Raw genomic sequence first — 24,394 nt, forward strand, 5'->3', positions numbered from 1 at the left:
TGCATACAAGCTACCAGGACCTCTCTACAACTTTGTCAGAGAGATCGCAGATGTAGTTGCCCTTCCCCATCATCAACTCTAGGAACTTCAGACTACAAGGTCTCTCCAATCCTAACTTGATCTCCGTCCTGGAAAGTCTCAAGAACCTCGGATTCATACAGCATGCCACCGGACACACCCGTGCTGCTGCACACCATCTGGTTGTAATTTTTTCCTTCTTGAACAACATAGTTGTTGACAAACATCACCTATCACCTGGGCATACCACACTCTTGTTAGCTTTATCATTCCTGTCCTGAGCCAAAGTGGACCCACCACTCCTGGACCTCCTTGCTGCTGCTGGAATAACATCCCCTAGATGGACTGGGTTTCCTGCCTCTTCATGCACCAACCAAAACCCACCAGCCACCTGATATAAGACATCAAGAACTTCAAAACTAGAACATCATGAGCATTGACCCCCTGGCCCTATACAGTGCTGCAAAATAGCAAGAACACAGACTCATCTCAGCTGAGACACAGAAGAATTTAGGTTGACAAAACGGTACTGCGGGCAACTTAGAGCACAAGTGGAGAATGAGCTAACGATCCATGGACATAGACTTGTTCAAGTCCACTTTGAGATTATACCAACAAAAATCTGGAAGACCAAATGCACAGCACTCGCAGACCACATCAACTCTGGCACCAGCAACAGCAAGAAAATTTGAATCATCGTCAAAGAGTTCATTGTGCATGAAGTCACTCCAACAAGATCATCCATCTCAAGACCTTTGCAACAATCTATTGGAATTTTACTGCAACACTATCAGATATGGCAATAATGCCAATAGGACTGCTGTTTTAAATATGACAGCACTTTTATTTGTAGGTGAGTAGGCCAATCCTACAACAAGTCGCAATTGTCGTCTCAACCTTCCCGGCTCACAAGCAGTACATCATTAAAAACCCAAACAGTAAAATGCGATTTGTGGCAGCCTTTACGCATGGACTCAAGAGAACGACATCTCAGGGAGGTCCTGGTTAAACTGAGATTACCCTTTTCTCACATTAACAACATGTCTCAATCAAACACAGGCAATGAAGGAGACGCAGTAAAGTTTCAATAGGTTTTATTAACAAGACTGCAATCTATGATAAATTGCATGGGCTTCAATGATTAGGATAATGAATAATGCAAGAAACAGAATGGTTAAAATGAGAGTCATGAATACAAAGACCCCCACCATCTTGCAATAACATGTAATATGCACTAGATGCAAAATAGACCCTAATACCTTAGCATGATGAACATAATCTGTAACCTAAAGCTAGGTGTGTTAAACCTAATCTGCCAGTACCATGTCCATGAGAAGAGCCCCCCAATCCTCATTACCTTGGAATGAGGTCTCTAGATCAGACTCTGTGGGGACACGAATGCTGGGTCAGTATCAAGGCGACGTGTAGCATAGATAGATAGCGTTGATGGCATCTGGTAGGAATCCCTCTGATTATCTTGTCTGTGTGAGATGTATTTATACAGATCTGGTAGGACCCCTGATGCAGGTATGTTCCCAAACAGTAGATAAGAAGGCATGCTTGGGGCGGCAATTATATAAACAATTCCCTGAAAAGGTACATTATGTTACTGTCCACAAAAGAGGGAAAGTACATGATGTGAATACCTACGTATCTCAATTATCTTTGATGCTGATAATGATGCCTTTACAGAGAGGTATTGATAACATGAAACTAAAACATCTTCCTAACTATAAATATGGCAGCCATCTTGGAAGAAATAATTAAATAAATGTGCTAAACCAGAGAAATCTAACTAGGTTAAAAGTCATTAGGTGATGGGGGCACAGGCCTGCAAGCCAAAGGCTAAGCTAAACTCCTGATTCCCGTTAAAACTAAATAGGATCCACTACACAAGGTCTTAGAGAAATTTGTGAACAGATGCCTCAACAACCACCTTATCAACCCCCAGCTCCTGCTGAAGGCAAGGAGCCAGGCCACAGAAACAGCCTCATTGCTGTAACAGGCATCATGTGAGTGATCCAGACAGAGGAGAGATTCCATGTTTTATCCTTTTTTAACTTTTAACAGCCTTTGGCACAGTGTCAGTCCCCACTACCATCAAACACTTACACAATATTGGCATTCAAGGGCCTGTTTCCCACTGGATCTGCTCCTTTCTGATGAAAATTACTCAAATGACCAGCCTAACACCATACACGTCGGAAGCCCAGAAACACAGCTGTGGAGTGCCTCAAGGTTAATCCCCAACCTTTTCAACACATAAATGGCTCCGCTAGCCAATGTCATATGCTCCCTCATCAACATCCTCTCATATGCAGATGACACACAATTCACACTATCCCTCTTGGACTACCCCACCCCCAACACAAGGATCAAGTTCACTGCCTGCATGGCCGAGGTCTCTACCTGGATGAAGTCTAACTGTCTCAAGCTGTTACAAGACAGAAGTAGTATTCTTCAGAAAAAAACTCCTCACCCTGGAACTCCACCTGGCAGCTGGCTGACATCAGATGCACACCCACCTCCAGCGCCAATGCCAGGAACTTCAGGATCATCCTTTAAAAGAAGCTGGACATGTCCACACAACTCTATGCTGTCACATCTTCCTTTTTCTACATTCTAACAATGCTGAGGAAAATCTTTACATGGCTCCAGAACAACACCAGCTAAAACCCTCACTCACACCATCATCACCATCAGGTTGGACTATGGGAACACACTCTATGCCAGTATAACCAAGCATCTCACCAGATGACTACAAATAATCTATAACTGTGCAACAAGACTCATCCTCAACCTTCCACAGAGGACTCACATAACACCACACCTCAGAAAGCTCCACTGGCTCCCAATATACAGCACACTCAGTTCAAACCCATCAGCCACACATTCAAAGCACTAACCAGCACATGCTTGGACTACCAGAACAATGGCATCTCTAGAGGAAGGCTACTGACCAGTATAAGGTTTAAGAGTGCGACTGAAATATGTTGACCAAGAAATACTGGGATTAATTTCACTCCTAAACATCCAAATTTGATTTTCTGTTTTTAATCTTACCCTTTTAGAACAACCCTTCTGTCTAGGTTTGAGCTGCAGAAATACCATATACATATATACATAATAATGTATCAACATCTGAATATCAGGTAATTTTAGCTGTGCATAAGTTCTGATCCCCTGTTCTTCAGGGTAGACATTTCTAGGGAAAATGATCTCCATAAGAGCTCCTTCCACGAGGAGCCCAGTCAGACACAGTGGCTTAACATTAGCCCTCGCAGCTCCCATGATGCAGTAGGGGCCCAAGCTCCAGGGCCCCCCTCAGCATAGTAAACTGTGCACCAAGGGCAGGCCCCTGGCCTCAGTGCTTCTGACCGGTTCAGAAGGGGTCCCCACCATGGGCCATATGTACCAACGAATTCTCCCATAGACATAGAATGGGTAAAACCCTTTGCTATATCTGGCCCCATGTACTTTACAGGGTGGGGTGTTCCCTAAAGTTTTGTTATCCCACTGATCGGACAGGCATGTTACGTGTAGCAGACCGATTCAAGTTCCTCTCACTCCCATCTTTAGTATATAATTAATATGATGTACATAGAGGAACTAATACATCTGCCCAAAGAAAGGAAAGGCTTCTGCCACTTGCTATGCAATTAGGTCTTCCACCAAATGAAAAATGCTCCATCTAGTCTCTAATGTCGAAAGCCACATTTATATTGACTTATTTACAGTCAGAACAAGATTTGTTCAGAAGAACTAGAGAAAGCTACCCATTCTTTCTCATGTTAGTGACCTCGGGTGAAAATATCTGAAACATAACTACATTTTAAGTCACGTATTCAGCAAGGCTAATGTTTTTAGAGAAATAGCCACATATTAAAGGTTTATTATACAGGCAACTAAAGCCTATATTGAGCATTAATTGTTCAAAATGTTTCTAAATGTCTTTGGGGTCTTTTTTAGCAGAACCTGGAACAACTGTTTGGATCAGACAACTAAAAGTCCAGGTAATTGTGCAGCAGATGTTTGCTATGATAAAATGGATTACCTGAGACATTTGAGTGAATTATAGAACTCAGTTCATCCAAGCAAAAACAAAAATCACACATCATGTCTGAATTAGTTCTAGGTCCTTTTGAGGAAGCTTTTGTGTAGGAATTGTGTGATGTAACTCTTCATGCTTAAGAAACGCTTGCAAAGAAAGAATGCCTGCCATCAAGACACCTGTAGATCAATGAAATGTTCTGAGCTGGAATAGGTGCTGCCAAAGGCTGCACTAGGATCAGTGTTCCTTGGCTGATTAAGTACTTTCTACCAGTTGCTCCTTTTTTGTTCATCTATTTCATATTCTTAAAACACAAGGGGAATTAAAGCACTGAATGATAATACACATACAGTGCAGACAGACGTTTAACAGTACCCCAGGATAAGGTAGAAAACAATTCTTAAAGCAGGCAAATAAAAGAGGGCTGAATGAAAATTCTGTAGATTAAAAATTATAACTGAACTAGAATTCAGTTCTAAAAGCAAAACAAACCTGATACTACAACTGAGGAGAAAATGAAACACAAAAGTGCATATGTTCAGTGGTTAAGCTTTCCATAAAACCCTGGCAGAGACATGCACCTATAGCAAACCAAAGACTCTGGTGGTCATTACAACATCGGTGGTAAAAGCCGCTTACCGCCGTGCAGAAGACCGCCAACACACCTCCGCGCCCGCGAAATTCCGCCACAGCTATTATGACCCACAGTACGGAATCCACCAAAATCTAGACACCCACACAACTCCGCCACACCAAAGGTCAGTGATAAACTGGCGAAAACAAATCCTCCACCGTCACGCCAACAGAAATATGCCCACACTATCACGACACACGAATCCACGCGGCAGTCTTTCAACCGCGGTATTCCATTGGAGGTACACACCGCCGCGCTCAAAATACACACACTTTTACAAAACACATCCACATTGGACAATTCGAAATACACACACCTGATAAACATACACACACCACTCCCACACATCCAATACAATATAAAACACACACCCACATCACCCACAAACCCCTACGACAAAAAATTCCAAAAGAAGGCCAGAGAGAGACAGCACCAGCAAGAACAACAGCATCCAAAGGCACACAACACCATCACCCACATAACTTCCACGCACCTCACACAACACCCCACTACATATCAGCACACTTATCACCACACACATCACCTATACCACCCCATGGCACGGCAAAGACACCCCAGGTTCTCGGAGGAGAAGCTCAGGGTCGTGGTGGAGGAAATCGTCCGGGTAGAGCCACAGCTATTCGGATCACAGGTGCAGCACATCTCCATTGCAAGGAAGATGGAGCAATGGCGAAGAATAGTGGACAGGGTCAAAGCAGTGGGACAGCACCCAAGAAATCGGGAGGACATCAGGAAGAGGTGGAACGACCTACGGCGGAAGGTGCATTCCGTGGTCTCAAGACACCACCTGGCGGTTCAGCGGACTGGCGGCGGACCCCCACCTCCTCCCCCACAACTAACAACATGGGAGGAGCAGGTCTTGGCGATTCTGCATCCTGAGGGCCTCGCAGGAGTAGGTGGAGGAATGGACTCTGGTAAAACAAATCTTAACTATTACATCCCCCACCCTACCTGCATGCCAGCACATACCCCCACCCTCACCCCCAGCACTCCAACTCCTCACATATGTCCCAACATCATAAACCACCCATCCCAACACCAAGCCCTGCATGCAACAACAAAGCATGGACACCCATCACTAAAGCATGCCCACTGCACATACCCATACACCCCCCTAAACCATCATCACACAAGGTCCCACACAGGAATGCAAGCACTGGGGTACACGGTCACCCACCCATTGCACACCATGACACACACAGATGTAATAACCATCCTTTTATACCCCTGCAGGAACCCTACCCAACGTCACCGGACAGGAGGGTCCACACATGTCCACACCACCAACAGAAGAGGCCCACAGTGATGACAGCACCTCTATCCAACTGGATCTAGATGACCAGCCTGGACCATCGGGGACCTCGGGCCAGTCGGTTCCCCTCACCCAGTCACAGGCCACCACAGACCTTCCCCTCTCTGGAAAAACCAGAACAGCACCCACCCAGCGGGCCCATACCTCCGTCCCCAGGACACGTCAATCAGCTGTGTGTCCACCACTACAGGGAACCCAGGCTAACCCACCACCCCTACAACAACAGGGACCTGGGGGCAGTGGCAGTGGGCACACGGTCCAGGGGACGGAGGCCCAGGAACACAGGGGAACTGGGAGGGCTGCTGTGCGACAAGGGGCGGACAGGCCAAGGGAACCCACTCTCCACAAGGCCCTCTCCTCCATCATGGGAGCCTACCACCACTCCCAGGAGGTGATGGCAACGGTACTGGCCAAGTTTCAGGAGACCCCGCACCTGCAGGAGGAACAGTATATGGGCTTCAGGGAGGAACTCAGAACCATCAGCTCCACCCTGGGCACCATCGTAGGGGTGCTAAAGGAACTCGTGAACACCAGGAGGGACACTGTGGCACCACAAGGGGCCCCTGACACTAGCATGGGCGATGAACTGCCCACCACCTCCGCCGGTGCTAGTGGACAGGATGCCCCACCACAGGATCACCACACCGGCACCCCACCCCCTGCAGAGGGAGAACCACCCCGCAAACGGTCCCTGAGATCCAGGACAAAGACAGAGCACGATGCCAAGACCCCCGCCAAGAAATGAGACCACCCTGATTGTCATCCTACTGTCCCACTTTGTCACCCTGTCCATACTCAAACTGCCCCAGCTCCACTTCCTACGCCCAGTAGACAGACTCCAGATTGTTTTGTGCTTTAAGGGTGTTTATTTAAGTGCTCAATATCGGTGGTGGTAGTGACATGGTGAGGGGTAATGGTGGAGGAATGTCCATGGCAGAGTCCAGTCTATCAGTCTCACCTCCTCAGGTCCCTCACTGTTGGACAGTCTACCATTTTGAATGCCATCCAGGGTGTAGAAAGGCAGTTGCAACAAACCAATGCATTCCTGGGGGGCATTCATTCTGGTCAGGCGGCCCTTCAGCGAGCTTTTCAGACTCTGGCCTCAGCACTGATGGCAGCCATTGTCCCTGTGTCTAGCCTCCCCCCTCCAACTTCCTCCACCCAGACCCAATCCCCTGTACCTCAGCCTATCCCAAGCACACCCACAGACCAGCATGCACACACGTCAACACACAAGGGAAGCTGTGGCAAACAAAAGCACCACACATCCCACATGCACTCACGCAGGCATCACACACATGCAGACACACCAACATCCACTGCCTCCACTGTGTCCCCCTCCTCCTCGTCTCCCTCCTCCCTCCCAGTCTCGTCTACACTCACACCTGCATGCACTACCTCTACAGCCACTACTACCATCACCGGCACACCCACCACCACACCCCGCTCACGTGCAGTCACCACCCCCACTACCATTCACACGTCCCCTGTGTCCTCTCCCAGTATGTCTGTGACGCCCCCTCCCAAGATACACAAACGCAGGCACACACCCACCCAACAGCCATCCACCTCACGACAGCCTCCAGCGCATGCACCTTCACCCAAAGTCAGCAAACGAACACCTCCTACAACCACCACCTCTTCCTCCACTCCCAAACCCCCTCCAGCTACCCATCCCAGTGTATCCAAAAAACTTTTCCTGTCCAACCTTGACCTCTTTCCCACACCTCCCCCACCCCGTCCATCTCCTAGGTCCCGAACTAGCACCTCAGCCACAACATCTCCGGGACCAGTGGTGCCTGTAGTCACCGGCCACCAGGGCAGCCAGTGTGGCACGGAACCACAGCACAGACAGTCCCCCACCTGTGAAGCATCAGAAGTTGGCCAGTGCCCGGCGGGAGAGGGGGAAGACTCCAGCCACCAAAGCCGCTCCCAGGGGTCCCGGTGGGAGTGTGGAGTCAGCTGTGACACCATCCAAGGTGGGGAAGGGCCACAAGAAACCCAGCAAGTCTGGGAAGAGCAGCACAGCGGAGAAGAGCGCCATCATCCCCGCTGCCCAGGAGGCCACCTCCAGCACAAGCCCAGCTGCCCAAGACAGGCCCGCCAGCACAAGCCCAGCTGCCCAGGACAGGCCCGCCAGCACAAGCCCAGCTGCCCAGGAACGGCCCGCCAGCACAAGCCCAGCTGCCCAGGACCGGACCGCCAGCACAAGCCCAGCTGCCCAGGACAGGCCCGCCAGCACAAGCCCAGCTGCCCAGGACAGGCCCGCCAGCACAAGCCCAGCTGCCCAGGACAGGCCCGCCAGCACAAGCCCAGCTGGCCATGAAGGCCCGCCAGCAGCTGAGTCCCTGCAATGGAGACCGCCGCCTCAAGCACCGCTGAACAGGGCACCGCTGTCTCAAACACCGCTGAACAGGGCACCGCCGTCTCAAGCACCGCTGAACAGGGCACCGCCGTCTCAAGCACCGCTGAACAGGGCACCGCCGTCTCAAGCACCGCTGAACAGGGCACTGTTGTCTCAAGCACCGCTGAACAGGGCACCGCCATCTCAAACACCGCTGAACAGGGCACCGCCGTCTCAAGCACCGCTGAACAGGGCACCGCCGTCTCAAGCACCGCTGACCCATGAGCGGCAAGGGCACTGACGCTACTGAGTCCGTCATGGGGTGAAAGATGCACTCTGGGCACAGTGCCCCCTCCAGAACCAGTGGAGAGATCCATCCACTACCTCTGTCCTTAGCAGGATGTAGCACTCTGGGCACAACGCCCCCTCCAGAACCAGTGGAGAGATCCATCCACTACCTCTGTCCTTAGCAGGATGAAGCACTCTGGGCACAAAGCCCCCTCCAGAACCAGTGGAGACTGTTATCCACTTGAGAGACTGTGGCTTTGCACTCCCCAGGATTGAACAGTGTGCATACCACCCACTGTAGAGACTTGTGAAACTGTGGCTTTGCACTCCCCAGGATGGAACAGTGGGCAACCCACCCACTGTAGAGACTTGAGAGACTGTGGCTTTGCACCCCAAAGGATTGAACAATAGGCAAACCATCCACTGTTGAGACTTGTGAGACTGTTGCTTTGCACTCCCCAGGATGGAACAGTGGGCAACCCACCCACTGTAGAGACTTGAGAGACTGTGGCTTTGCAATCCCCAGGATTGAACAGTGGGCAAACCACCCACTGTAGAGACTTGTGAGATTGTGGCTTTGCACTCCCCAGGATGTAACAGTGGGCATGTGGCCCTCTCGTGGATTTGGCATCGTGCACTCAACCAGCTGAGGTGCCCCCCTTTCCCTCCCCCTGAGGTGCCTGTTTTATTGCTCTCTGATGCCCCTGCAGTGTTCTCTCCATCATGGTCAGGGATCTTGTGTGGGCCTCGCCCATACTGTGTGGTCCCAGTGTTCCACGGACTTTATTAGAGCACTACCTGGACTACTATGCTTGGTATATATTTTGTACATGGAGTATATATATATTTTTGCCTACTTGCTTTTAATATACTACAATGGTTACACTCATTTCCTTTTGTCTTTGCATTCTTCCGGGGGGGGGTGTAACTGTAATGTATCATGCTGTATTGGTGTGTGTGTTGTTGTGGGTGAGGGTGGGGATGGGGGTGTTGCGTATTGCGTGTGTGTGTCACTCTTTTTTCCCTCCCTCCTCCCCTGTGTCGTAGGTGCAGTACTCACCGTGGTCTTCGCCGCCGGCATTCGTGCTCATGGTAGAGGAGAAGGAAGACTATTGCAGGTAGAATTTGGAGTTACAGATCCATGGCATCCTCGTGGGGTGTGTAGAGGTGAGCGTTTTTCCTTTGGGATTCCTGTTTCCGCCGTGTTTTTATCCCAGGTGAATCCGCCCCGGAAAAGGTGGCAGATTGGCCTGTCATAATAGTGTGGGCGGTACATTGTCTCCCGCCTGTCTGTTGGTGGTGACCGCCGCGCTGTTTATTTGTACCGCCATGGCAGTCAGAGTGTTAAAGTGGCTGGTTGTCTCCTTTGATATCTAAGTGTTACATGGAATATGGAAGTCGCAAGGTTGAGGCATTGTCGAGAACTCAATCGCAGACTGACAGTACTGTATTTACATTTTGCTTTAATTGTTTTAAAGCATTTGGTCCTCATATAACAGGGCACACAAACTTAAAAGTAGTTGATTCTATTTTTATTAAGACCTGGGTTTATAGGGCCATACATCTTGGCATAGAGATATGGAGCTTTTTTAGATGGCCACGTTAGTTCAAGATAGCCTTTTTAACATGGCTGCTTCTGTTTCTACAGAAACATATACATTAGTCCAAGATGGCCACCATGGAAGCAGTTTTTAAACAAGTCTCTAACACCGGTTCTGGTTTAGCAGTTCTGCTGTAATCCTTTGAGGTCTGCATGCGGGAGCGGATATGCCGTAGTTTGAACACCCGTATGGCAGGAGTATCCAATTGACTTTGAGTAATGTCTTGAGGGCTCTCATGTGCAATGCAACACGCATGTTGAAGCACAGATGGCGGAGTTTGTGACACTCTGGGAGTGTGAGTTTTATTTCCCCCATACTGAAGCGCCTATTTCGTAAACGCAGTTAACATATTATAAAAATAGGCTGTCAGCTGTTTCAAATTTCGAATATGGCGTCGGTCACTCGGGAGACATCCGGTAGCGATCAAGTACGTCGTTATACCCCTACTAGGCATCATTGGACAATATAAACAATCTCTTTTGTACACCCATACATAGATACATATTGCGTCTTTCTATTTTTATTCCCTACATGTATCTTAGTGTACTTTTATAGACAATCGTCAATTGCCACTAATGGTGTTTAAAGTAGGCAGTAAGTAATTTAGATTGTAAAGGAGATCGTCGGTTTTGGATGTTTAGCTAGGTGATGGTGCTAACGCGTCCCTTTGTGATAATTTATTACACACCAGGACTCGTTTTAGGCCAATGAATCTTTTGACCCAGTTGTGAGACACCTTAGGACGAGATAACTAATCAATAGCTCAATCAATACGTCAATAATGTCATCAATATTTATCACAACAATATATTTCACTTTAGTCAGAGTCATTAATCGATTTCAAATCACTACCATGACCTTGCAGTCATGAATAACCACACCAGTTTAATAGAATTTATGAGTTTTATTCCCTATTAGTTACAATTCTAAAAGCAGATGTGTTAATCTCAAAACCAAGAAACATAATAGCATAGTCACAATATGGCAACTCTGATAAGATTTCATTAAGGCAAGAATCACAAACATTAAAACATAACACGGCGTAAACATAGATCAATTTAGCAGAATGTCAAAAACGTGTCAATTCAACAAAGCATAGTTTCGGTCATTTGTCTATTTGCGTCAATTTGGTGAACACCTGTCCTAACCGCTGATTAGCATTGGCATGTTGGGCTTCATGCAAAACAATTTAGAACATCAATTTGGAAAACATCTAGCTATGGTCTCTGTCAAAAGTAAGCAGTTGGTACCTAGAAAGGACAAGCAAACAGACAAATCACAGTTTCATTGTCATAATTACCCTCCAAGGTTTAGGTCAGCACTCAGGTTCAATCTTCGTCTTCAGGACATCAGTCTAATCGCCATCAATCAGAATTCAGCTCCAGGGCAAAAAGGGGCACTTCCCTCATAAGGAGGTAAAGTGTAAAATGAGCAATCTAAGGAAAAGGATGGTTTAAGTAAAACCAGCAAAGTCATCAAACAGAGTGACAAAGTTTCTGGATAAAATCAATAGCATTCCCTAACCCACCTAAATGGCTCCCCGTGTCATGGGTTTTTATCCCATTTTCGTTGTACAGTCCCCTAAAATTTAATTGGACATTAGTTATACCCCACTATCTTTACCCAATAAAAAGATGGATTATGTCATTAATCTTTCACCCCATATTATTTTACAAGCTTTTCATTGGACCACATGATTGACGTCTTCGGAGGTAGCATGTCCGGTATGATTTCATCCTTCTGTAATTCTTTGCACATCTTTTGGTCAGTAGCTCCATTGTCTTCACCGGTTTGAACGACCTTGTACAATACATTAATCTACACTGTTGCATTTTGATTATTATTTTCTACAAGCAATGGGGATTTCATGGGAACGGATCTACTATGGTTACATTCAGCTTCTAGTTTGAAGAAAACAAGAGGTCATGTCCTTTTGCGAGTCAGCACACTGCAAGATAGGAAAAATACTTTTAATATGAGAGCCAAGCAGCTAAGCTCCGGCTCATGCTAACTTAAGGCCTACAAAGATTTCAGCACAAATTCAATACCGCAATCATTGATAATTAGTATAAAACTTATTCTTCATAGTAAATTATAGCATTAGTCATTTTTATTAGTCCACGTATACATTGGCGGCCACTCCCTGTGGTCACATTTCAGATGCACGTTTAAGCAAAAACTCACTACTTTGGTTTCTATGCGGCATTATCACACATTAATTCATAAACATTTCATGTTAATATAGATTATATAAGCTATGCTCTCTCAGTCCCTCCTCTGATGACGTTCGTCATCACACAAACCTTTCCCTTTCGACCTTTCACTTTTAATTTTTCACCCTGCGCATAATGCGCATTTCAACATCTTGTCCCTTATGTGAACTTTCCCAAATTTCATTAAACCTTTTCTCCCTTTCACTTTCCTCATTTCTCTTATTTCTCTTTGTCCAATTTCTTTTAATTTTGTTATTAAATTTGCATGCTCCCCATAGACCTAATAAACAGGCCAGAACAATGAATAGACCTCCTAATATTTTTGCAAGAACCCCATTCCAAATGTTGCTAAACCAGCTCCCTACTCTGGCAATTCCTTTTCCCACTTTCTCCCACACTCCAGGTTCCTTCAATTCCTTCAAATCTGTACTGTCTCTAGTTAGGTTAGTAAGCATACCTCTAATCTTTTTACTATTGTCAGGTATATACGAGCAACAATGAAGCTTGTTGAGCATCTTGCAGACTCCGCCGCTCTTTGCTAAAAGAATGTCTAAAGCAAGCCCATTTTGAAGAGTCATAGCTCTTTCCGCAGCAAGTTCAGTATCCATCAGGAGTATAGCCCCTGTAAAATTTGTCAGCATGTTATCCACAATAGTAGACAACTTTCGAATCTTTATGGAGTTTAGAATAACCCCTACTGAAGGAATTATGGCTCCAAATATGTCACCAACAACAGCAGCCGCTGTCTCTCGTTTTTGTCTGGTGTTGTAATTCAGACGCTTTAGGTATTTGCTTTAAGTCATCAATCTGGTAAATCTTTGGGAAAACTATGCCCAAATTACATGTCCCATACCATCCCTTAGGGAGACGGTAATAAGCATTAAGTCCACAGATATAATAGATCCCAGGGATCGCTGGATCCTGTCCATTTAACATGGATGTCCATTTACTCTGAAACAAAAACACATGCCTGCATTCACTCGTTCCCACAAATAAAGTGTCATGATCAGATTTTGGCCTATATATACACAAAGCCTTCCTACATGTAATGCATCTATAGCTAATTTTCCTTGCGTCTTTATTGCAGTGTAAGCATAATCATTTGCATATGTGCGCTTCTATAGCCCCTTTTCTAGTCTCTCTTTCAGTGCTTTGCATCTATCATCAATGTGATCTAAGAAACTTTCCTCTACAGGTGTTAATAAGCAAGTCAGATTGTTGCGGTGTGCATAAGCTGTCCCAAATGTAAGTGTTGGTTCAAAGAAACCTCTAGCTATTTTTATACTGTGCTCCTTAGCTAGTTTATTCAGTACTCAATCACTGGCGCAAAGGAAAACACTACAACTAAATTTGAGTAAAAATATTGCACATGCTCTTGATCATAGAATCTTGTTAGTAGCAAGCTACAACTTATCCAGTATGTTAGTGGAAGACTATGATATGTGACCCCCTCCTGCACTGATGAAGGAATCTTTGTTCACACATAACAGTTTCTCGCATCCATGGTTTCAACATACTCATTCAGCAAGCGAAAGAAGACGTTAGTGGAGAGTTCCCCCTTTGAATTAGTTCCCTCATGCAAGAGTTTTGTATCCTGCTCGAACTTTTCACACGGTGTTAATGTTGTAGCCTCTGGTTTTGAAGCATTATTAGTAGCTTTCTCATCCTACCACGGCATTCCCACAATCACACCCACAATTATTATTGCACACACAACACCTAATATAAGGCTTAACCAACCACACACTTTACCCTTTTTGCTACTATCTCTACCATAAGCCATGGTCTGTAAAGAATCAAATAGCAGAACAACTCAAAGCAAACAATCAACTTGAGGACAATATAAAAGCTCTCTTTTTTTTTTTTCTTTAATGCAAGTCTCTCTCTCTCTCTGCGTGTATTTTACAGCATTTCACTCACTCCAGGACCCCTTTGTTAATCAGGTTAGCAGCTTGTCATAATCGGGTTTCAAAGTCAATTCAGGTTATCAGTGTCACATCCAGTAGTTTATAAGTCTCTTTCTCCGCTTTTCAGCTTTCGATTTCAATTTTAGTTTTAGCACAGTCTCTTTCTCTTGATTGATTTCAGGTACTGCAGTATTGGCCTGGTACTTCTCGATCAAAACAGAACGCTAAGAATTCCTGTTGCCATTCAGATGTCGTTGCATATGCCCATTCAGGACCTGCGTACCTTCTATTTGCAGTTCTTTTTCTTTTCAATCTGCGTTCACTTTGCAATTCTCCTTCACTCAGATCCTCTACTCGGGTTGTGTCGATTTCTTCCACTATTGTTTCACCTGGTACAACCTTTTCTTTTGCAGCCTGCTTCTCTGGACAGTTACCACCTTTAAGTGTCTTCTTCCTGCTTGGCCCTTCAGGACGCTGAACCGCACCCTCCTCTTGTGCTATGGTGTTTTCTCTTGACGGACCTGTAACTGGTTCATGGGATGCTGGTGTGCTTTGACTTCTCTCTATTATTTCCCCCTCTTCTTGTTCTGGATCTGTAACAGGTTCAAGCTCTAACCCGTACCCGTCTACTTCTGGGAGAACTTCTCCTTGTCTTAGTTCTCCTGCTGCCTCTACTGAGATAGGCTCACTGTCACCTCTCTCGAACTCGCTTACTGTTTGAGGGACTAGGCCGTCCTCAGTGGGCTCTCCGGTAGTCTCAGTTCCTCCTTGACTGTTTTCTGGCCCTGAGACTTCCTTATCTGGAATTGCTGTGTTGGAAACTTCAAATTCCTCCTCAGTCGGACCTGTTACCTTCTTTGTGTGACTGGCATGTATCCAGTTTGGAACACCTGCACATTTCACAGCAGTGGTTGTTGTCAGTATCACTTGATATGGCCCCTTCCAGCGCGGCTCCAAACACGACTTTCTCACGTGCTTCTTGGCAACCACCCAGTCACCGGTTTGCAAGGTGTGAACTGGATCACTGATCGGTGGCAATGTGTTGGCTTCCACCTGGTGGGAAAAAGAGCAAACCACATCAGCCAAACCTTTGCAGTAGTCCAACACCATATCATCCGTGATATTCACAAGAGCATTTGCAGGTACTGCGGGTAGCCTCATAGCTCTGCCCATCAATATCTCATGGGGAGATAGTCCGGTTTTCATTAACAGGGGTGTTTCTCATTGACATCAGCACTAAGGGCAATGCATCTGGCCATTTCATATTGGTAGCTGCGCACATTTTTGCCATTCTCAACTTCAAGGTACCATTCATCTGTTCCACTAGTCCTGATGCTTCAGGGCGGTAGCTACAATGCAGCTTTTGTTCAATGTCTAATGCAGCACACAAGAGCTTAATCACCTCATTGTCAAAGTGTCTGCCCCTATCTGATTCTAAAGAGACCGGAAAACCAAACCTGGGTATCAGTTCTCTAAGCAACAGCTTTACAACTGTGAGACTGTCATTTCTACCTTGGGGGTAAGCTTCACTGCAGTGGCTGAAAACAGACACAATCACCAACACGTACCTCAATCCTCCACAAACAGGTATCTCAATGAAATCCATTTGCATCCTACTAAATGGACCACCAGCTCTCCCTATGTGGCTCAAAGTTACCACAGTCCCTTTTCCTGCATTCATCTGCTGACAGATGATGCACCTGTGACAAGTAACTTCTGCGGCTTGTCTGAATTTCGGTTTAAACCAGTCAATTTTGAACAATCTGATCATTGCATCCCTCCCAAGGTGTGCCTGACCATGGTACAGTCTTGCAAATTGTGACAGGAGACTGTTCGGTAAAACCAGCTTCCCCTCCTCTGAGACCCATAAGTCGTCAGCCCTCTGTACACATTGCATTCTCTGCCAAGAGCGTTTCTCCTCCCTGCTTGCACAGCCCTGCAATGATTTTAACTCATCTAAGGTATCAACTACTCTTAAGGCAAAGTTCAAACATGTTTCATTTTCAGTTTGCGGTAACAATTCCCACTGATCCTTGAACGATATACAGTTCAATGCGCAAAACCTTGCGACTTGATCTGCATAGCCGTTTCCCGTTGACACAAAGGGGGTCATTCTGACCCACCGACCACGGGAGCACCGCCAACAGGCTGGCGGTGCTCCCACGAGCATTCTGACCGCGGCGGTTCAGCCGCGGTCAGAAGCGGAAAGTCGGCGGTCCCCCGCCGACTTTCCGCTGCTCGTGGGAATCCTCCATGGCGGCGGAGCCATGGGGATTCTGACACCCCCTACCGCCATCCTGTTCCTGGCGGGTCTCCCGCCAGGAACAGGATGGCGGTAGGGGGTGCCGCGGGGCCCCTGGGGGCCCCTGCAGTGCCCATGCCAATGGCATGGGCACTGCAGGGGCCCCCGTAAGAGGGCCCCGCAAGGTATTTCAGTGTCTGCTTTGCAGACACTGAAATACGCGACGGGTGCAACAGCACCCGTCGCACCTTCCCACTACGCCGGCTCCATTCGGAGCCGGCGTCCTCGTGGGAAGGTAGATTTGCCCTGGGCTGGCGGGCGGCCTTTTGGCGGCCGCCCGCCAGCCCAGGGCAAATCTCAAAATACCCTCAGCGGTCTTGTGACCGCGGAGCGGTATTTTGACGGGGGAACATTGGCGGGCGGCCTCCGCCGCCCGTCAATGTCAGAATCACCCCCAAAGTCTTGTGATTTAACATGAGCATTGCATTTCACCACGGCAATTTCAAGAGGTAACTGAATCGCATGTAACAAATCCTTAATCTGTTCGCCATTTTTCACTTTTTCAGAAGAGGTCATGAAACCCCTCTGTGACCACAATTGGCCAAAATCGTGTACAATTCCAAATCCGTATCTGCTATCAGTATAGATAGTGACTTTCAGATGCGTGGCATGCCTTAGTAAGGGTAATTAATTCTGCCACTTGTGTGGAATACACTCTCTCGATCCAGGAAGCTTCAATAATACCGGCTATTGTACACACGGCATAACCTGCTCTCAGTATTCCGACTGAGTCTCTTAAACAGGATCCATCAACAAACATAATGCAGTCATTTTCCTTTAGGTACGTATCTTGAATGTCAGGTCACGGTTTGGTACATAGTTCTGTTACCTCAAGACAATCATGCTCCACTTCCTCTCCGTTATTAATCTCAGTAATAACGGAGTGTTTCTCATTGACATCAGCACTAAGGGCAATGCATCTGGCCATTTCATATTGGTAGCTGCGCACATTTTTGCCATTCTCAACTTCAAGGTACCATTCATCTGTTCCACTAGTCCTGATGCTTCAGGGCGGTAGCTACAATGCAGCTTTTGTTCAATGTCTAATGCAGCACACAAGAGCTTAATCACCTCATTGTCAAAGTGTCTGCCCCTATCTGATTCTAAAGAGACCGGAAAACCAAACCTGGGTATCAGTTCTCTAAGCAACAGCTTTACAACTGTGAGACTGTCATTTCTACCTGTGGGGTAAGCTTCACTGCAGTGGCTGAAAACAGACACAATCACCAACACGTACCTCAATCCTCCACAAACAGGTATCTCAATGAAATCCATTTGCATCCTACTAAATGGACCACCAGCTCTCCCTATGTGGCTCAAAGTTACCACAGTCCCTTTTCCTGCATTCATCTGCTGACAGATGATGCACCTGTGACAAGTAACTTCTGCGGCTTGTCTGAATTTTGGTTTAAACCAGTCAATTTTGAACAATCTGATCATTGCATCCCTCCCAAGGTGTGCCTGACCATGGTACAGTCTTGCAAATTGTGACAGGAGACTGTTCGGTAAAACCAGCTTCCCCTCCTCTGAGACCCATAAGTCGTCAGCCCTCTGTACACATTGCATTCTCTGCCAAGAGCGTTTCTCCTCCCTGCTTGCACAGCCCTGCAATGATTTTAACTCATCTAAGGTATCAACTACTCTTAAGGCAAAGTTCAAACATGTTTCATTTTCAGTTTGCGGTAACAATTCCCACTGATCCTTGAACGATATACAGTTCAATGGGCAAAACCTTGCGACTTGATCTGCATAGCCGTTTCCCGTTGACACAAAGGGGGTCATTCTGACCCACCGACCACGGGAGCACCGCCAACAGGCTGGCGGTGCTCCCACGAGCATTCTGACCGCGGCGGTTCAGCCGCGGTCAGAAGCGGAAAGTCGGCGGTCCCCCGCCGACTTTCCGCTGCTCGTGGGAATCCTCCATGGCGGCGGAGCGCGCTCCGCCGCCATGGGGATTCTGACACCCCCTACCGCCATCCTGTTCCTGGCGGGTCTCCCGCCAGGAACAGGATGGCGGTAGGGGGTGCCGCGGGGCCCTTGGGGGCCCCTGCAGTGCCCATGCCAATGGCATGGGCACTGCAGGGGCCCCCGTAAGAGGGCCCCGCAAGGTATTTCAGTGTCTGCTTTGCAGACACTGAAATACGCGACGGGTGCAACAGCACCCGTCGCACCTTCCCACTACGCCGGCTCCATTCGGAGCCGGCGTCCTCGTGGGAAGGTAGATTTGCCCTGGGCTGGCGGGCGGCCTTTTGGCGGCCGCCCGCCAGCCCAGGGCAAATCTCAAAATACCCTCAGCGGTCTTGTGACCGCGGAGCGGTATTTTGACGGGGGAACATTGGCGGGCGGCCTCCGCCGCCCGTCAATGTCAGAATCACCCCCAAAGTCTTGTGATTTAACATGAGCATTGCATTTCACCACGGCAATTTCAAGAGGTAACTGAATCGCATGTAACAAATCCTTAATCTGTTCGCCATTTTTCACTTTTTCAGAAGAGGTCATGAAACCCCTCTGTGACCACAATTGGCCAAAATCGTGTACAATTCCAAATCCGTATCTGCTATCAGTATAGATAGTGACTTTCAGATGTGTGGCATGCCTTAGTAAGGGAAATTAATTCTGCCACTTGTGCGGAATACACTCTCTCGATCCAGGAAGCTTCAATAATACCGGCTATTGTACACACGGCATAACCTGCTCTCAGTATTCCGACTGAGTCTCTTAAACAGGATCTATCAACAAACATAATGCAGTCATTTTCCTTTAGGTGCGTATCTTGAATGTCAGGTCACGGTTTGGTACATAGTTCTGTGACCTGAAGACAATCATGCTCCACTTCCTCTCCGTTATTAATCTCAGTATTTTCAACAGGGAGTAGAGTTGCCAGGTTCAATACAGTACATCGCTTTAAGGAGACATTTGGTGACCCCAGAATGATTGTCTCGTATCGGGTATGTCGGGCATTTTTCATATGCTGGGTTTTAGTTCGAGTCAACAGAATTTCAATTGAATGAGGAACCATTACTGTTAAGGGATGTCCCATCACTATGCCTTCACACTGTGTGAGGCTCTGACCAACTACTGCAACTGCGCGCAAACAACCCGGTAAGGCTGCTGCGACTGGGTCCAAGGTAGCTGAAAAATATGCTACAGGGCAGTTTGCACCTCCATGGACCTGTGTTAAGACAGACAAAGGACAAGCATCACGTTCATGACAAAACAGCAGAAAAGGTTTCGTGTAATCAGTCATACCTAAAGCTGGTTCCCTGCACATGCACTCCCTTAATTCCATGAATGACTCAAGCTCTTCTTTGGACAGAGTTATTTTATAAGGGTCATCCTTTGTTTTCTTGCCTGTCAGCTTTATTAATGGTTTAGAGATAATCGAAAAGTTGGGTATCCACTGGCGACAGTAGCCCACCATTCCCAAAAACATTCTGACATCTCTCTTTGTTGGGGGGGTTCCTCTGCAGTATGGCTGTCACCCTTTTTTTTTTATATTCTCCTGGACCCTCTCTCAATCAAGTGTCCTAAGTATTTCAACTCTTTTTGACAATACTGCAGCTTCTTTGGGGACACTTTGGGCCTGATTCTAACTTTGGAGGACGGTGTTAAACCGTCCCAAAAGTGGCGGATATACCACCTACCGTATTACGAGTCCATTATATCCTATGGAACTCGTAATACGGTAGGTGGTATGTCCGCCACTTTTGGGACGGTTTAACACCGTCCTCCAAAGTTAGAATCAGGCCCTTTATGTCTGTTCTTTCCCAAATGGTTCAATAAGGCAATTGTGTCATACCTGCAGTCATCTCTTGTTCTGGACGCAATTAGCAAGTCATCAATGTACTGCACTAGAGTCGAACTGAAAGGTAGTACTAAGGACTCCAAATCCTTCTTCAATATCTGATTGCAGATGGAAGGTGACTCAGAAAATCCTTGAGGAATTCTGCCCCAACTGTACACCTTGTCCAGGAATTTGAAACTGAATAAAAATTGGCTGTCCTCATGAAGAGGCACCGAAAAGAAAGCTTGTGACAAGTCCACAACGGTGAACCATTCTGCATCAAATAGGACCTGAAACATAATCACTGCTGGGTTTGGCACTATAGGGCAACATTTTACCACAATCTTGTTTATTTTCCTAAAGTCCTGCACAATTTGAACCTTCCCACAAGGCTTTTTCAGACCCATTATTGGTGAATTACATGGACTGCTCAATACCTCCTTCAGAACTCCTTGCTTTACAAAGTCTGCAATTATCTGTGACACCTGGATAAGGACATCTTGTGCCATGTGGTACTGCGGCACCTGGGGAAACACTGCATTCGGGTTTACTTGCACCTTAACCGGTTCTACCCCTTTTATCAGTCCCACTTCCTTTCCTGTTAAGTCCCACACTTTCTCTGTCACTGTTCCCTGTAACTCAGCTGGTAAGTCAGTCACTGTAAGCATCGGGAATAAGGTTATCAAAGGGTAATCCTCATTCGCGGTTTCTGTCTCTAACTCTGAGAACTGACCCTCATCCCCTTCATCATCACTGTTTGTCTGCACCTCAATTCCATCGTTAGAACAGGTAATTGAACATTTCGTTTTGCACAGTAAGTCTCATCCCAGTAGGGATACGGGACTCGAATCGCAGACTACAAATTTATGCAGTCCCTGAAAGTTGCCAATCTCAACTTGCACTGGATCTGTGATCGGATTTGTCAAATACTGGTTTGCTACTCCTACCACTCTTATGGTACGCCGTGAAAGTGGCAATTTCGGAACCTCTGCACTTCTGACTGTACAGCGTGTAGCTCCGGTGTCAACCAAGAATGAAACCTTGGGACCCATCACTTTTCCCTCTACATAGGATCCCCTCTGATCTACTTCTAGGGACGCTGCAAGCCTGCACTCCTCACTGTCTGAACTGTCATCCGGCCATTCATAATTTATTCCATCTTCACCACGTAATGGGAACTGTTGTACAGTATTGTTTTGACTTACTACTTGACCTGTGACCTGCTGAGGAAGCATCACCTGTTGCTGTCCCATTGGAGGTAAAGGTAATTGCATTTGCTGTCTAGGTACCATGGGAACCTGCTGTTGTACTTGCTGTATTTGTGCTGGTTGAACACGCGGCATTTGCATTTGCTGCATGGGCTGTATCCCCTGCATCTGAACCATGTTATTTTGAAAGTTCTGATTTTGACCTCTCATTTTTGAACCTCTCACATTTTGAAATGTACCGACATCAGTGTTTTGTTGAACAACACCATCATGCACCGCATTTGGACATTCCCGCTTCCAATGCCCCACCCCCGTGTGACATGGTGACATCTTTTTCATCCCTTGTACGTCATTTTGAACCACAACAGTATTTAAGTCTGGACCGCGATTCACAAAACCTCGACCCCGGCCTCTCGGCTGCACCTGAAACACGCCGTTCCTTGCGGTTGCTGCTGTACCATCTGCTGGATTCCATTTCCCAGCATACCTGCCTGCGCTGCCCTTATCTGCATCACCATCACTTTCTCCTTCAATTTTCTCTGCTTCAACTCAATCTCGTCACTACAGTATTTCGCATACTGCAACACCTCATCAATCGGCTTCGCTTGCCAACAGATCAAATTATTCTTAATCATCTGGCTAACCTCTGGTCTCAGCCCTTCAACAAATCTAAATTCAAGGTGGTTCATGTCTTTCGGCTCAATTGTCTCAGTGCCACTGTAATGTTTGAATGCTTTCAATAACCTCTCATAATAAGCATGGATAAACTCTTTAACCTCCTGTGAGGTCCGGTCGATTTTCTGCCAATCAGTCACTTTCGGCGACACTTTCTGCTTCAAAAACTCAATCACTTTATGATAGTACTTCATCACCTCCTCAGATGGTGCTCCGGTCACCTTATCCTTTGCCGGCTCCTGCGTCGGCCAGTCCACACCTCTCTTGCACTCAAGCCATAAGTCAGGTGGAACAATAATCTCAAACAAGGTATTTAAGTCTTCCCAGAGACATTTAGCAAGCTATACAAACCTATCTGTCTGCTGATACCATTCTATCGGTTTCTCCCTCAGCCTGGGATAATCGTTTGTGAATGACAAAATGTCTCCCCTGGACCAAGGTAAATGAACTAGCACCCCTCCAGCTGTTTCTCTCATTGGTAGTATCTTTACTGTCCCCGTGTCTGGTGAGGTTTTAGTCAGACTCGATCCCAGACTGTCACCTTTCTCCTTATCTCTTTTCTTTGCCCATCTGCCTTCCCACTTTTCTAAGGCTCCCCAGATCTGAGCACTTTGCAGTATTTCTTTAAGATGCGCCCTTATTCCGGCCGACCTCATATGATCAAAATCTTGAGAGTCAAAGTCTAACCTATAACTCCTTTTCAAATGTTTAGTATTCTCAATGTCAATATTGTATTTGTCTGCCAGGTTCGCCAACCTCTGATGCACCTTGCCCACTTCTTTAGTAATCTTGGGGCACAGATACCTTAACTCCTCTTCTGTGTATGATTCTAATCCGTTTACCCCTATTGTCCCTTCCACTAGTTCAGCAGCTTCCACACCCAGTCTCACAGTTCAAGTACTCATCTTTTTCTGACCTTTCTGACTTCCCTGCAGTTGCTGCGGTCTTTGGAGCTTAAGTTTTTTATAACCACTCATTCAATTGTTGCACATAAAACCTTGTAGCAAAATATTCCCTGCATGCATCATTGGCGACTGTGAAGCACTCGTACTCATTGTCTGTGGGGTTAGCACACCTAGCCCTGCCTGTCTCATTGCCTCCAATGGGGCTTCAACCGGACTAAGGTTTAACAAAGACCTTGGTCTTTCAACTGATTGCTCTCACGGGGCCATTAACTGGGGAGTTCCTATGGACCCTCCTTTTATTGCATCTTGGGTCATTACTTCCTGATCACACATGCCAGGCTTGCCTTGCGTATACAATGGCATCAGTGGACCGACAGTAATTGGTAACGATACGGCAGCAGGTGTCTGGCCTGGTCCAAAACACCGCAGAGCAGCAACTCCCAGAGTTCGATTTTCTGAAGCCTGGGCATGTACTAATGGAGGTCCTGCTACTGGATTATACCCAGGTATCAGCTGTTGCTGCGGCTGGGGCAGCAATTGTGGAGTTGGGTCGAGCTGCACTAACCTTGATTTTGTATATATCGGGTCAGGCGGCACTATCAGATTTGTAGTAGTCTCTAATACTGGGACATCTGGATAGATTCTCTGTATCTACGGTGGAGGTTGCAACTGTATCTGCATGTCTGGCGCAGTGGGTACACTGACACCATTCTGTATCAAACCCGTAGCACTAGTCTGTGCTGTATCAGTAACTCCCTTCTCCTGCGTCTGGTTCCCAGGACCCGCAATAGTGCTCGGGTCATTGTCGTCTACTGCATAAGGTGGCGGGCGATCATGTAACAATTGATTGAGAAACTCTTCATCGTCTGAGTCATCTTCCTCTATCCAGGACCTCTTAGTCTCTTTAGGTTTATTGGAGTCCTTGTCTGTCTTACAGGTGGCTTTCTTCCCCTGCGTCTCGTCTCCCTGTGCTATTGCAGGAAACAATTTGAGTCCGTCAACTATTCCCCGTCTCCACATTTTGCTCTCATTGTCCCACTTAGCCTCTGCCAAATTCTTTTCTGCCCTTCTCATTCTCCTTTCGAATTTCTGCTGTCTTTGTTTAATAGCTATTAAATCCCAAACTGCTAA

At 46.9% G+C, this 24,394-nt stretch overlaps 1 protein-coding gene across 4 annotated transcripts in view; it reads right to left on the reverse strand.

Annotated features, from left to right (window-relative positions):
- The window catches only part of SYT1 (synaptotagmin 1), a 3,823,670-nt gene that overhangs the window by 1,117,443 nt on the left and 2,681,833 nt on the right, over positions 1-24,394 (reverse strand). The window lies entirely within an intron of this gene.

Source organism: Pleurodeles waltl, chromosome 4_1, assembly GCF_031143425.1.
Source record: "Pleurodeles waltl isolate 20211129_DDA chromosome 4_1, aPleWal1.hap1.20221129, whole genome shotgun sequence".
In the NCBI taxonomy this organism is placed as follows: domain Eukaryota; kingdom Metazoa; phylum Chordata; class Amphibia; order Caudata; family Salamandridae; genus Pleurodeles; species Pleurodeles waltl.